General features: G+C 46.6%; 1 long non-coding RNA gene across 1 annotated transcript; it reads right to left on the reverse strand.

Moving 5' to 3' along the window:
• Positions 1-3,043: 3,043 nt before the first annotated feature.
• On the reverse strand, positions 3,044-14,042 carry LOC113832261. Its single transcript, XR_003479458.2, has 2 exons — positions 3,800-14,042; positions 3,044-3,690 (listed from the first exon to the last, which is right to left on the reverse strand). It is a non-coding gene; the product is annotated as an uncharacterized LOC113832261 (long non-coding RNA).
• Between the last annotated feature and the right edge of the window lie 766 nt (positions 14,043-14,808).

The raw sequence follows: 14,808 nt of genomic DNA on the forward strand, positions 1-14,808 counted from the left end.
ACCCCAGTTAGGTCAATTCCTAGAGCCCTGCAGGTCTCAGCATCTTGGACTCTGTGAAGTACAAATCACCACCATCGCCACCACCACCACCATCGCCACCACCCTTCCTGTCATCCCCGTTATCTTTCTCCTCATCATACCCATCATTATTATCATTTCTCACTATTCATCCTAGTCGTCCTGTTATCTTTCTCCTCATCATCCCCATCAGCCCCTTCTTTCCTGTTCTCACCATTATCATCACCATCACAACTGCCTGCACCTCCATCACACAGCACCATCTCTACTGCTCCCCCCCCGTCACCCCAATGTCCCCACCCTCATCCTGCCCTCCATCCCTATTATGGCCTCCATCATCCCCATCATTCTTAGCATCTCCCTAAGTTAGCATCATCCTAAACATCTGCAACATCTTCTTCTCCGTCAATGCCTTCACTCCCATCTTCCCCACGCCCATCACCATCATGACCACACCGTCACCATCACACAACATCATTGTCACCACTAACCCCAACTTCACCGTTTTCATCACCATTAACATCCTCACTACTGCTACCACCATCGCCATCATCAGCACCATCACCACTACCATTGTCGTCATCATCGCAACCAATACTGTTTTCCCTATTATCATACTCTGTCCTTGGCTCATGAACTGATCTGCTCCTTAACACAACCATGTGGATATAAACGTTTGTCATTTCACAGTTGAGGTGACTGAGGGATAATAAATCGGCCCAAGAGCTATTAGGAGACAGAGCAGCTCTGCCGGAAACTGCAGGTGTCTTCTGAGTGAGGCCCGCTGTGGTTATTAGCTGTAGTGAAATGTGTCAATCACTGGCCAGAAGCAGGTCTATGACTTGGCAATTCCTACTTTCCATGCTTTTGTTGTTGGAAAGCAGTTATGAAATGGTTTTGTAGCAAGGTTATATGAGTCATATTGAGCCACATGAAACTGCACACTTAAAGAATCAATTATTTTTTTGAGGCAGAGTCCAGATTGCTGTTGAATTTGCTACATGGCCAAGATGGCCTTGAACTTCTGCTCTTCTTGCTGCTACTTCTTGAGTGCTGTCGTAACAGGCATGTGCCAACATACTTTCTGTTGGGATCAAGCCGAGGGCTTTTTGAATGCTGGGCAAGCACTCTACCAAGTGGACTACATTCCCATCACCCTCAAAGAATTTTGAGACCTTCTCTTGTGCTGCATATTGTACGGCAAATGCTAGCTTCTGAAGTCCTTGTGATAGCCACTACGATGCTGTCCCCACATCTCTGTGGTCTGCCAAGGAAGTGTGTAGCTGTCCAGTGGCTGGGGCCCCAAAGCTGCTGCATCATTTCCCAGAGGCAAGGTTGCAGAGATAGGAGCTTAGTGGCAGGTGCAGCAGAGGCTGCCTCAGGCCTGCAATCTCCATCTTGTGACTGTGTCAGACCCTGCATTAGCAGATATGACTTGACTTAGTCTTCAGTAGTTTGAGAGCAGTCAGATAATGGATAAGTACATTTTAATCACTCTAGCAGAGCATCCCTAGCAGAATTCGTTCTAAGATGTGAAGGGAGGAGTGGCCATGTGATTATTCCACCTACTGCATAATTTATTTCACACACCCTGGAGTTTACCTCTGATATTTAGAAACTGCCTATTGTGCTTTTAGCAAAGGTGAAAACGGGGAGAAAAATGGACTACTGGTATTCTTCCTTCTCAGACCTTTTCTCTCTGGTGTTTTTATTATAAAAAATGTTCAAAGGGCTGGAGAGATGGCTCAGTGTGTAAAGTAATTTGTCCACACAAGCATGAAGATCTGAGTTCAATCCCCAGATCTCACATTAAAACACACGCACGCACGCACGCACGCACGCGGAATAAATAAAAAACAAAAGTAAAAAGGAGAGAGAGAGAGCGTCTGAGTAAACAAATGGGCTTAGCTCTGGATTCCTGGAACTTGGGGAACAAATCATTTTTTTGGCATAAACTCACTGGGGATCAAACCCAGGGCTTTCTGAATGCTAAGCATGCACTCTAGGAACTGAGCTACACTCCTGAGTGAAAGATCCCCGGAGGCTCAGGCCCCCAGGATTTCCGCCCAGGACCTCAGTGACACCCAATCACCTGGTGGAGCCGAAAACTTGATGCAAACAGCACGAGGCTGTATTGCAGTTGGTTAACGAGCTAACCCCATGTTAGCTCAGGCCTTTCATCCATCCACCATGGCAGATAGCTGGGAAAAGGCGCTGAGAAGCCACTGCATAGAGATCTTATAGGGCAGCGTAAGGGGAGTGTCTAGGGGTATGCACAGGCTCAGGATTGGTGTGCCTCCAGGCTTGGAGGACGTGCCCTGAGTTGATTGGTCAACTGGTTGTTATGGCCCATAGGCCCTCCCAGTGCGGTTGCTATGCTCTGTGCGTCATTGCTGTGCACTTGTCCATAAAGCACACCCAGAACCGCAAAGCATAGCACCACCAGCTAACTTCTGATTGGTTCCTTGCCACGAGGCAGGCATCTGACCTCCTAGTGACCACCAAGGCATGGTCAGGCAAACACATGTTAGACTGTCATGGCTACTGAAATGGAGAGCTGGTCCCTTCACCAGCACCCTTGAAGACATTTTGAGATCTTAGGTGCTAAATATTGTTCAGGCAACTGCCTGGCTGTGAGAAGCCTGGGTGCTCTGAGCACACACAGGAAACTGTACGTTCCATGGTGTGTCTGGATCAACCAAGACTGCATAAACACACTGAAGGCCTGTGAGGATGCATGCTCAGACACCTGTTCAAGGGCACACAGACACACCTGTGCCTATACACCCATGTGTGAAGCATGCTCAGACACCTGTCCAAGTGCACACAGACACACCTGTGCCTATACACCCACATGTGAAGATTCACTCGGCTCATGTACACCTGTGAGGATGCACACAGCTGTCGATTGGCTCACCACTTGAGGGTACAGCTATCATGGTGGGGAAGGCAGTGGGAAAGTGAGGCAGCTGGCCCCATCACCTCCATGGCCAGGAGGCGGGAGGGAAAAATGCTGACACTTGGCTTGCTTTTTCATTTTTATGCCCCCGGGGTTCCCATGGTGTGATGCTGCCCCACAGTCAGGGCAAGTCATCTTGCCTCAGTTAAACCAAGGCTTGTTTCCTAGATGATTCTAGATCAGCCGTTCTCAATTCCTAGGTCATGACCCCTTTAGGGATCAATTGACCGTTTCACAGGGAGCGGGGGTCACCTAAGACCACGGGAAAACACAGATATTTACATTACAGTTCAAAACAGTAGCAAAATTACAGTTATGAAGTAGCAATGAAAATAGTCGTGAGGCTGGCAGTCACCACAACACGAGGAACTGTATTAAAGGGTCGCAGCATTAGGAGGGTTGGGAACCACTGCTCCGGATCCCATCAAGCTGATGATCAAGATCTGCCGTCACAGGTACCGACGTCCTCTGCCTGAGAAGTGCAGTGGGCACAGGCGAGTGAGGAAGCTCCGTGGTGCTCCCCTCACCAGTGGACTGCCGTAGCTGTGCAGGGCCAGCGTATAGAGGAATGCAGGCATGACCTGTGAGCAGGCCTGACCTGTAGCCCTCTCAGCCATGCTTTCCATTTCTCTGGGCCCCTGGCAGTGTGGAGCTTCCTCAGGGCACCCTCTCTGCCAGGAGAAGTCCCCAGGCAGCCATTCTTCAACACCAGTCTTCCATCCAGGACACAAGGGAGGGATTTAAAATGCAAAGGTTGAAAATAAGAAGAAAGTATGTTTCCAAGGGGCGCTGTCAAGGAGGTAGATACTGTGGGCATCTTACCTGGAGCAGGCTTGGGGAGGGGACTGAAGGTAGAGCAGTGGTCCACACCTTCGCCTCTCCCACACTGTGACCTTTGGTGGTCCTGCTGGCACAGCCAGAGCTCAGTAGTTTGAGTGGGTTTGTATATGCACATACCAGACTGAAAGTGTTAAGGAAGGGTGCGAGCATGGGCAGGTGTGTTGGTGTATATGAGTGCCTGTGAGTGTGAGGGTGAACACATGCTGGTGTCAGTGCATGGGTGAGTGTATGGGTGCAGGAGAGTACACATGGGTATCAGAATGAGTTCGTGTCTGTGGGAATGCAGGGGTGAGGATGCAGGTACCCATGAGCATCAGTGTGTGTGAGTGTGAGTAGATCCACTTATAGTGTCTGTTAGTGTGTCATGCACCCTTGTATAAGAGTACATGGGGCCTGACTTTCCTTTCTAGAACATCTGAAACAACCCCCCTGTCCTGTGGCCTTTGCACTGGTGGCTTCTCTGCTGTGGCCTTTCCCAGATATCTTAAACTTCTCTGCAGGGCCACTTGAGATTGCAAGGCTCTTAGCCCTCGCTCACAGCCTCTGATCAGGTCTCCAATCTGCAATTCCCTTTCATTCTTTCTAGCTCAAAGAAAGCAGCTGATACACATTTGTGCACTTGCTCTTTTTGCTTTTGTCATCCACAGTACACACTGCTGAGGATGGAGGCTCTGTGTGCCCAGCGTCTGAAATGGTTCAAGGTCAGGGAAAATAGCAGTGAATGTCTGAATGGATAACAGAAGAAAGGACAGTCACGTGCACCAGGGAGAAGATCAAGCTGGAAGAGAACATTGTGAACTTCATTCAGACTGTTGGGTCCCCAAAGTTCCCTGTGGATAATGCCCATGGTCCCTCCCTTGGCCTTTTAGAGGGATGGTAGGGGAATAGGCTGCCTATTGAGGAAGAAGTAGTTCTTGCCACCAAGTCTGAGGTCTACACCCTGGGACTATGTGTGTGGGCAAAAGGAGGGAGTTGACTCCTGCAAGCTGTCCTCTTCTATGTGCCCCTCCCCTTCCTACACTCCTAACAAATAAGTAAATACATGTAATTTTTTAAAGTTAAAAATTAAAATAAGGAGGCAGACATCCAGTGTCAAACCTGTAACCACCACAGTTTCACATACATAATACACATGCCTACACTGTACACACGGAGATAGTAAACAGAAAGAGAGTGAGAGAGAAAGACAGGAAAAAAGAAAGAATGAAGAAAGGAAGAAATAAAGGCAGGCAGGAAGGAAGACAGGCAGAAAGATACTGAGAAAGAAAGAAAGGAAGGAAGGGAGGGAGGGAGGGAGGGAGGAAGGAAGGAAGAAAGATGGAAGGAAGGAAGGAAGGAAGGAAGGAAGGAAGGAAAGGAGAGCTCTGCAGTGATAGGCCTGGCCTGCCTCTCTGGGCACACCAGCCCCCTTGCTATCTTCCCTTCCTGAGAAGCTGGGAGGAGAAGCAGCTGCCTGGGAGGGAGGAATTGGAAGTCTCTGGTCAGTCTAGTATCTGTGGGGTCAGGCCACCCACTGTGAGGATGTTTCCTGAGCCCAGCTGGGGAGCCCTGAGAATAAGAGGTCACCCTTCCTCCTCCAAGGGCAACATTGCCTGGCTGGAAGCACAGGTCCTCTCTATGTCCAGCCCCTCCTGCATGGGAACTTGCCCTTGCACTCCTTTCCCGTTTCTCTCGTTATCCAAATCCCAGATATTGTGTCTGAGTGAGCAGAAAAGGCAGTTGGCCACAAGCTGCTCACCTGGGGAACATTTCACTCTGACCTGACAAGCTGGGGCCCATCCACGGGAAGGGTGGGGAGTGAGTCTGGAATTCAGTCTTTTTGGAGGGGTTGATGTACAGACAGAATTATTACAGCAGCAATAAGGCTCAAGAGTATGGAATCTCTGGCCTGGGGAGAGACTTAGCATTCCATTCAGTCAAGGTCAATGACCAGGCCAAGGGACCACCCTTGAGGGAAGTGGGACCACCCCTAGGAAGGCTCACCTTAAGCCAAGCTAAAGAGGTAGGAGGAGTAAATAGCCCTTTGATGAGATATGCACTTTTCCTTCCCAGAATTCCCATCCCTAGCGCTGCCACTCCACATCTACCATGTTGGCTCGGCCCACCTGAGGCCCTACTTTCTCTTTTTCTTTTTTCTGTCTTTCTTTCAGATGTTGGCCAGAGCCTAAGCAAGCTTTCTCTGGTGCTTTGGGCTTTCTCATTCTCTCTAAAGTTCTTCACCAGTGGGGGTATGCTCACAATGTGGCTGACGGCTGGCCGTGCCTGCTTAACTCAAACAACATGACCCCTTTTCTTCTCCATTCTCCTCCAGGCAGCTGTTGAGATTTCTAATTTGCTTGCCCTGAGGTTTTTCCTAAGAGGGAACCCTAATTTCCATAGTCACATGTAACAACTCTAGTGAGACCCCCCAAATTCTCAGTAACAGAATGATATGTGTCGTAAGGGAAATATGCCCACTTGCCTCTATATGTGTGTGCTCTCTCTCTCTCTCTCTCTCTCTCTCTCTCTCTCTCTCTCTCTCTCTCTGTGTGTGTGTGTGTGTGTGTGCATGCGTGTGTGTGCCTGGGTGTGTGTGCATCTCCCCTCGCCTCTGTGGGTGTGTGTGTATATCTTAGCTATGATATCTTCCCTGCCATGACTCTAGTGCTGACAGACAAGGCTAGGACTTGTGACTTTCAGAATCAAGGTGATGAGGAGACGTTGGGGCCCAATTGCAGCAGGACCCCCCCCTTTTGCCTCACAGCCACTGACTAGCACCCTGATGAAAGCCAATATGAGTGACAAATCTTTAGAGTGAACAAGAACATTATCCCACACCATGCCTATTAATTCATAGCTACCTAACAGACTCACCTGTGGCTCCCCATTTCCAAAGTGTGACTGCTAGACTCAGGGACCTCAAAGGGCTACCAGTAGTGGCACACACATTATGCAGTACACCTCAACTGGAAGTGCTTCTTCCAACATTTCTCCCCTGGAATTATTTTCCCATGCCCCCCTTGGTACCTGCTGGGAACCAGAGACAGTGTGACTGAAAGCTTGTGCTGTGAACCTATTTCCTTCCTTTGCTTCTATAAAAAGAGAAACCATTCTGCCTCATTCATGGTCTTAAACTCTCCTCAGAGCATCGGCCATACTGTCTGTTATCTATAGTGTTGGGGCCTGAACTCAGAGCACCCACCATGCTGTTGTCTGTCTATCTGTCTGCCTGTTATCTATGGTGTTGGGATCTGAACTCAGAGCACCCGCCATGTTGGTGTCTGTCTGCTCATGGCATTAATATTTTTTAAAATAAACTTCTTACCCCCCCAAACCAGCCCACCTCAGTGTTCCATTAGAAGCCCACACCTGAGGCCTTTTAGCCACGCTTGGTAGATCTCCCACCCTGGGGAGCAATGGCCAGGAGTGGACTCCAGGAAGGCCCTTGGTGGAGGACTAACCTTTGAGCAGCAAAAGTAGATATGCTGAACAGAAGGAGCTCAGCCCAGGAAAATGACAGAACTAATGAGGCCAAGACAGAGCCTCCTCAAGAGCAGCATGGGGCAGAGAACCCTTCCTAGGGCTGGGGTTGATGTGCATAGCTGTTCCGATGGCCCTGGAACATCCCTGTGAAGGCTTTAGTGTGGTGGTCCTCAACCTGTGAGCTGTGAACCGTATGGCAAACCTCTGGCTCCAAAAATATTTACATTACAATTCATAACAGTAGCAAAATCACAGTTCTGAAGGAGCGATGAAAATAATTTTATGGTTGGGGGGTCACCACAACATGAGGAACTGTGTTAAAGGGTTGCTGCATTTGGAAGGTCGAGCACCCCTTGATTAGAGGGTCACAGAAGACACAGAGACACATGCTTCAGTACTATAGTGACTGAACTTCCCTATGTCCCCAGGGAAGCCTGGGCACCTGTCCCTGACCATGAGGGTAGGTCTGTCAGGGTGGGTAGCATTTAGGTTCTTGGGGGATGGGGTTGCTTAAGGCACTAGTCTGGAGTGGCTTCCATGGCCACTCATTCAGTATCCTAGCCCTCTGAGTCATGCTCACTGAGATGAAAAAAAATCTGTCACACAGAAGGACTCTTATTGTCCCTCTATTTCAAGAGGACCAAAAAGGTAATTTCAAAGCTGTTTTCATTACAAATTATGGGCAGAGAAACAGAACAATAAGCAAATAACACAAACAATAAAAATAAATCTTTAAAATACTTGATGCTGCAGAGAGAGATCAGTGGTTGAATGCATACTATTCCTGCAGAAGACTGATTTTAGTTCCCAGCACACACTTCAGGTGGCTACAGCTGTCTATAGCTTTAGCTTCAGCTTCAGGGGATCTAAGCTCCTTGTTAGGCCTCTGTGAGCATCTGCACTCACCAGTACACACACACACACACACACACACACACACACACACACACACACACACACACACACACACACTTTAATCTTGGGGAAAAATATTGCATTAGCTAACTTCAAATTAAATTATGTTAATGTTTCCTACATAAAGATTAAGCAGAGGAAGCCTCATTAGCATGGAAGTGGCCTATTTGGGAAACTTTGTGGTTATCTCTGTAATCCTGGCTTCTAGTTTCCTCTTAGGCCTGGCTTCTGTGAATAAACAGATGAACATCTCCAGTTAAGTTGGTGACATAAACTTCATTTTGATTTCTAGGCTGGTATAGTTATTTTTCTATTGCTGTGATAGAATGCTGTGATCAAGACAACTTCTAAAAGGAAGCATATATTTTAGGTTTACAGTTCCAGACAGAATCCATGATAGCAGAGTGGAAACAGCAAGCACCTGGAGCAACACCTGAGAACTCACATCTCAACCATAATCGGGAGGCAGAGAGAGCACTGGGGATGGGAGGAGGCTTTTGAAATCTCTCAGCCCATCTCCAGTGACACATATCCTCCAACAAGGCCACACCTCCTAATCCTTCCTGAGCGGTTCCATCAACTAGGGACCAAGTATCCAAACTCATGAACCTCTGGAGGCCATTCTCATTCAAAGCACAATATAAGCCTGTTTTGATGGAGCCTAGAATGTGAGCTTAGTCCAAAACAGTGGGCCCTTGTGGTTTTCACAAAATATGATTGAAATGTCAAGCTCAGTCCTTTTCCTGGATCCTGCACACACCACAAAGCCCCTTTCCTGGATCCTGAACACACCACAAAGCCTATAGGTCTGGCTGTATGGTAGGCTTCCTCCAGGTGTGGTGAGGCAGACAGAGCCCCAGGCTGATTGTAGCCCTTGCTTTTTTTGAGTCACAGCCCTGGTTTAAAAGCCCCTGCTGGGCCAACCTATGCCAAACCTCTCCCCAGCTGTACCTTGTTTGGGCCCTATCCTTGGGGAAAAAAAAATTAAAAAAATTCTTCCAATCATTTATGGCTATCAATACAAAACTGAACTTTCACCTAGAAGGGAATTAGTGTTTATTGTTGAGCCAAGTATGAGTGATCATGGCCTAGAGACATTGGTTCTAGTAACCCAAAGTAGCATGTTTCAATGTGGAAACTGATTGATGGCATTCTTATATTTATAAAACAAAAGAAAGTCATAAATCAGGGCATTTTCAAGTACATTCATAGAAACATCAGGCAGATAAGAGTAAAACATCCCAGCACAAATACGATTTCTGGTGAAGACTGCTGACATAGAGACCTTACTCATTTTACACGGAGACATTTGAAAACAAGAATGTCAAAATAGAAGTGAACCATGCTGAAATTCTTTTAAGTGACCTTAAGTCACTTAGAAGTCTAGTCAACTATGAGGGGACAGAAACACAGATCCACATTGACACCTTATCAGCCTGAGGCATTCTCTTGGACTTTTAGAGACCTCAACTCAAGTCAATCTGATGATGTTTGTGGCTTTTGCACCAAAAAGAATTTCAGGACTAGCCAGTTGATATAGCAGACTTGTGGATTTTATTATAGATATTTTTAATACAGACTTGGGCCTGAGGGTTAAGAGCAAGAGACACACAGAAGAAGTGAGACATACCCAAGTGGGATGGGGGTTGGGTTCTTTACAAGGAAGGGTGGGAAAAAGTAAGACACACCCAAGGGTAGGTACAGGTTTCTCCAAGACAGGACAAATAACTATCTTAGCCATATGTACTCTTTTGGTGACTCTCAAGTTACATCGCAGAAGGTTTCCAATGACAATCCTCCCCACCCCCACGACCAACCAGAGATATGTGAGATGGTTTGGAGTTGCCTTCAAGGAACTTATAATATTAGAAGGCAAAACCAGAAGCCACTAGGGATGCACAAGGGTCTAGTACATGACCTATCCCGGTAAAGGGGTTTTCTGGTGATGTTCCTAGAAAAATGTTGAGTTATGGTTGGGCTGGGGGAAATGCCTTAAGACATTCATTGTAAACTGTTCTAGGATTCTTGCTTCACTGCTGGCAAAGACATCAACTCCTTCGCACTTCTCATGACCCCGCCCCATTTCTTCTACCTGACATGGTACAGCAGAAGTTTTAGATGATACCATAAGAGCCCTCTTTCCCTCCCAGATCTGCCTTGACAGGGGGGCAAGACTTTACCATTTGTCTCTTGATGAAGGTGGGGCTGATCACCACCGGCACATGAAGGTTTATCTGGGCTCTGGGAATTAAACTCAGGTTCTCATGCTCCAATGACAAGTATTTTATTGGTGGAACCACCTCCTCTGCCCCTGTTTTGGTATCTTTTCCTGGTTTTATTTTTTTTGGGGGGGGGATTGTAGCAGTCCACTCCTAAACAACAGCCTCCTGAAGTTTTTACTTAACGTCAGCCATAGGAAATAGAGATAATTTCAATAAAATAGTTATAACATGGTAAATGGATCTCTATAGATAAATTTGAATGGGAGAATCAATTTTCTAAAGCGATTTAAAAAGAAAGCACCCCCCAAACAGACAGACTGCTGTTAAAACAATGGCAACAGAAAAATGCTCCTAAGTTGTAACCCAAGATGTAAAAGTAAGCAATTCAATAGAGGCTCTGAGGACAAAAGCAAGAAACATTCCCTGCTAACAAATGGAAGCATTAGCAACATAATTATAAACCTTACCAAAAAACAATTTAGAAGATCTGATCACCAACAGAGCAGTAAATAAATAAAGTGGGAAGGGGTGAAGCACAGGAGAAAAAAAAAGATCCAACAATGGGTACTGGAATTGAAGGAAGGCAGGAGCTGGTGAGATGGCTCGGTGGGTAGAGGTGGCTGCCTCCAAACCGGATGACCTCAGTTCATTCCTTGGGACCCATACAGTGGAAAGACACAACCAAGACCCTCATACTGTCCTAGGACTTCCACATGTCACAGTGGCACACCCCCGGGAACACGCATGTTAAGTAAGTAAATCAATAAATAAGTTAACAAAAATTAAAAGATTTATTTTAATTTTTTGTGTGGTGAGTGTGTGTGTGTGTGTGTGTGTGTGTGTGTGTGTGTGTGTGTGTGTGTGTGTGTGTGTAGGCAGGTATACATGAGTGCAGGTGACTTCAGAGGCCAGAAGAGGAAACTGGATACCTAGAGCTGGAGTTGGAGGTGATTGTAGGCAGCCCAGTGTGGGTGCTGGGAACCTAGCTCAGGTTGTCTACTAGTGCTCCTAACCAAAGAGCCATCTCTCCAAGTCTAACAGAACAATAAAATAAAGGAAGAAACCATTTTTCTTCAGACAAAACTCTTCTCCCTTGAAAGGATCAAGATGTCAGTCAGGGAGGCAGCAGAGGGGCCCAGGAGGGATTAGTGAAGAAATGTGTCCAATAGGCAAACAAAGGTTCACCCAGTCAAAGCGATGGGAAACACAGAGGCAAAATAAGTATTTTTACAGATGACAGCATTTTTTCAACTGAACTCTCAAGCTCTCTGACTTAGGAAGTCACTGTTCATGGAGCCCAGGAGAGTGACTGCAAGCTGGAAAATGCTGGTCTCAGGCCACCGGAAAGAGGCAGCTCCACACTGCATGCAGGCTGCCTGAGCTCTTTTTGCAAGATTCCAGTCAGGTGATGTCTGTATCTTGATTCCTCCACAGAGAACTATTTCCAGCTGAGTCAGAATGGAGAACCGTGGGTCGGCTAGGAAAAGGGAGGGCCTGGAGAAATAGCTCAGTTGGTAGAGTGCTTGCCTAGTGTGTTAGTCAGGGTTCTCTAAAGAAGAGAACTGAACATACATGAAGAAAAATGCTTCATAGGATTCTGGTTGGGTAGGCTAACAATGACTGTCTTTACACTGGAGAGTCTGAGAACCCTGTTACCGTTCAGTCCATGAGGCTGGATGCCTCACTTGTCCCAATTTGGCACTGAAGGCCTGGAGGATTTCTAGATAGCCACTGATACTTAGTTCATTGTGGAACCGAGTTCAAGGTTGAATTATCTAGGTTCTGGTGTCAATTGAGGATGGTGGCAGCAGCAAATGCAACAACAGAGTAGAAGCATTGCAGTGAAGGCAATTATGCAAAAAGCAAAAGTTTCCATCCTTAGACATCCATATCTGTTACCTGAAGGTGCAACCCACCATGGGAGACGGTCCCTAGTAAGCTTGTCCTTTTAGGACACCTTTACCTCTGGCGAGCCTCTGAGATTAATCATCACGAAACCCTAAATCCAACCCCCAGTATCAGAAATTCAAGGTCAGGCAGGCAAGTGGCTCCACAAGAAAAGCACTTCAGAGTTTAAGGAGCAGAGTTTAAACCCCAGAACCCATGTGCAAATGGAAGGAGACAGCCAACTCTGCAGACCCCCACAAGGACACTGTGGCACATATGTGTTCAATGATAATAATAACACCAATAATAATAATAGTTTACAATGGGATTTTTTGTACAGCTTGTTTTATGGGGGTAATCCAGATTAGGTTAGCCCCAGGCATGCCTGTGGGAGTAATCCAGATTGGGTTATGACCTTCTGAAAGGAAGGACCAGCAAGCAGATCAGAAGTAAAAGTAGTTAGGAAAGTGGGGTCAGGAGGTCTTGCACAAGCTATGTGTTATGTCAAACAAGTTTATTAAGAAGGACAGAATCTTATATACAAGGGGAAATAGGACAGAGTCAGCAGAAAACTGTCACACAATGGGATAAAGTCAGTGGGAAGCTAATCAAGTAATGGTACACAAAGGGAACACAGCATAGCTCATGTGTCACAGACTACGAGCTCAGTAGCCATAGACCTTCAGGGAGGGGGGACAGTTGAGTTCTCAAGATCTTGAAACTGAACCTACTCCAAGACGCTGGCCCCAGGCCTTGCCACACATATATTTGGTTTTAAACAGGTGAAGCTCAGAGGACAACTGCTGGGTACCAGTCTTTTTTTTTTTTTTTTTTTCTTTCCACCATGTATATCTTGGGGATTAAATTCAGGTTTTTAGGCTTGGCAGAAATCACCTTTACCACTGAGCCATCTTATCAGCCTCCTACCTTTAAAAATTATTATTTTTTACTGTGTGTGTGTGTGTGTGTGTGTGTGTGTATGTGTGTGTGTCTGTATGCCACATGTGTGGGTGCCCTCAGAGGCCAGAAGAGGGTGTCAGATTTTGACACCCTCTTGTGAGCTGCGTGATGTTGAGGACAAAACTCAGGTCCTCTGGAAGAATATCTGACAAGCCATCTCTCCAGCCGCCCAGTCTTTTGTTGTTGCTATTGGTTTTTTGTTCGTTTGTTTGGGTTTTGGGATAGGATTTCCCACTGGCCTGGGGCTTCCTCATTTGGCATTCTGGTTGGCCACCAAGCTCCTAGAGGCCCACCTGTCATCACCTCCCGGCACTGGTGTATACTACAATGCTGGGCTTTTTCAGTGGATTTTGGATGTGGGTCCTTATGTTTCTGCTGGCAAGCATGTTACTCTCTGAGCCATGTCTCCCAGCTCCTAATGCTGTTTTGGAAATGATTCTAAAGTCATCTGAAATTTGTAGGTCCATTTCCAGGGACAAAACCCAGAAGGTGCCAAGAATAGCAGCTTCTCATAGGTGGGGGAGTGCTTCTCCCGAGAGCTGTTTGGCCAGGCCCTGCTCCCCACCCCACCTCAGGACCCATCTGTAACACAAATAATAAAAACCCAGAGGCAGATATTGGGGTTTAAGCTGATGGACAGATAAGTGAAGAAGCTGGCCACTAACTCTTACCTCTACCTCAGGCTGAAAGGGCTGTCCTATTCTCAGTGTGGCTGGAGAATAAATGTCACACGAGGTCCTTTGCTTCTTCCTTTTATACCTCTCTAGTGCTGGGATTAAATGCTTGGGATCCCAAGTGCTGAAATCACCTTTTTGTGAGCTGTTTCTCTTTTAGACTGGATCAGTTTAGTGTAGCCCATGGTGACCTTGAACTAACAGAGATCCATCTGCCTGTCTCTTAAGTCCTGGGATTAAAGGTGTGTGCCACCACTGCCTGGCTCTATGGCTTATAGCTGGCTTTGCATTTTGATCCCCCAGGGAAGCTTTATTAAATCATAAATAATATATCACCACAACCTTCAACCTATTTTTTGAAGAGCCTGTGTTGTGAGCTGTGTGTGTGAAGACAGGGCCAGCATTTCCCCAGGATGCTCCTGTCTCTGCACTATGATTACAGGCACATGCAGCCATGTCTAGCATTTTCTACAGTTGCTGTGGATCTGAACTCAGATCTTCATGCTATGCCGCAAACCGCTATACCCACCGAACCATCTCCTCAACTCCCCATAGACTCTTTTATTCAGCAGAGATATATAATCACCTATATAATCACCTCTACTTTTTTTTTATCAACTTGATAAAAACTGTAGTCACCTGGGAAGAGGGAACCTCAGGTGAGTAATTTACTCCACCAGATTGGTCCAGGGACATGACTGGGTGACATTTTCTTTATTTGTGATTGATGGGAAGGGCCCATCCCTTTGTGGACAGTGCCATCCCTGGGAAGGGGCTTCCGGATTATGTAAAAAAAAAAAAAAGCAAGAAGTTTTCTATGGTTTTAATTTTAGTTACTGCCTTCAGGTTCCTGAATTCCCTCAGTGAGGGA

The sequence above is a fragment of the Cricetulus griseus genome (assembly GCF_003668045.3).
Source record: "Cricetulus griseus strain 17A/GY chromosome 1 unlocalized genomic scaffold, alternate assembly CriGri-PICRH-1.0 chr1_1, whole genome shotgun sequence".
Lineage (NCBI taxonomy): Eukaryota > Metazoa > Chordata > Mammalia > Rodentia > Cricetidae > Cricetulus > Cricetulus griseus.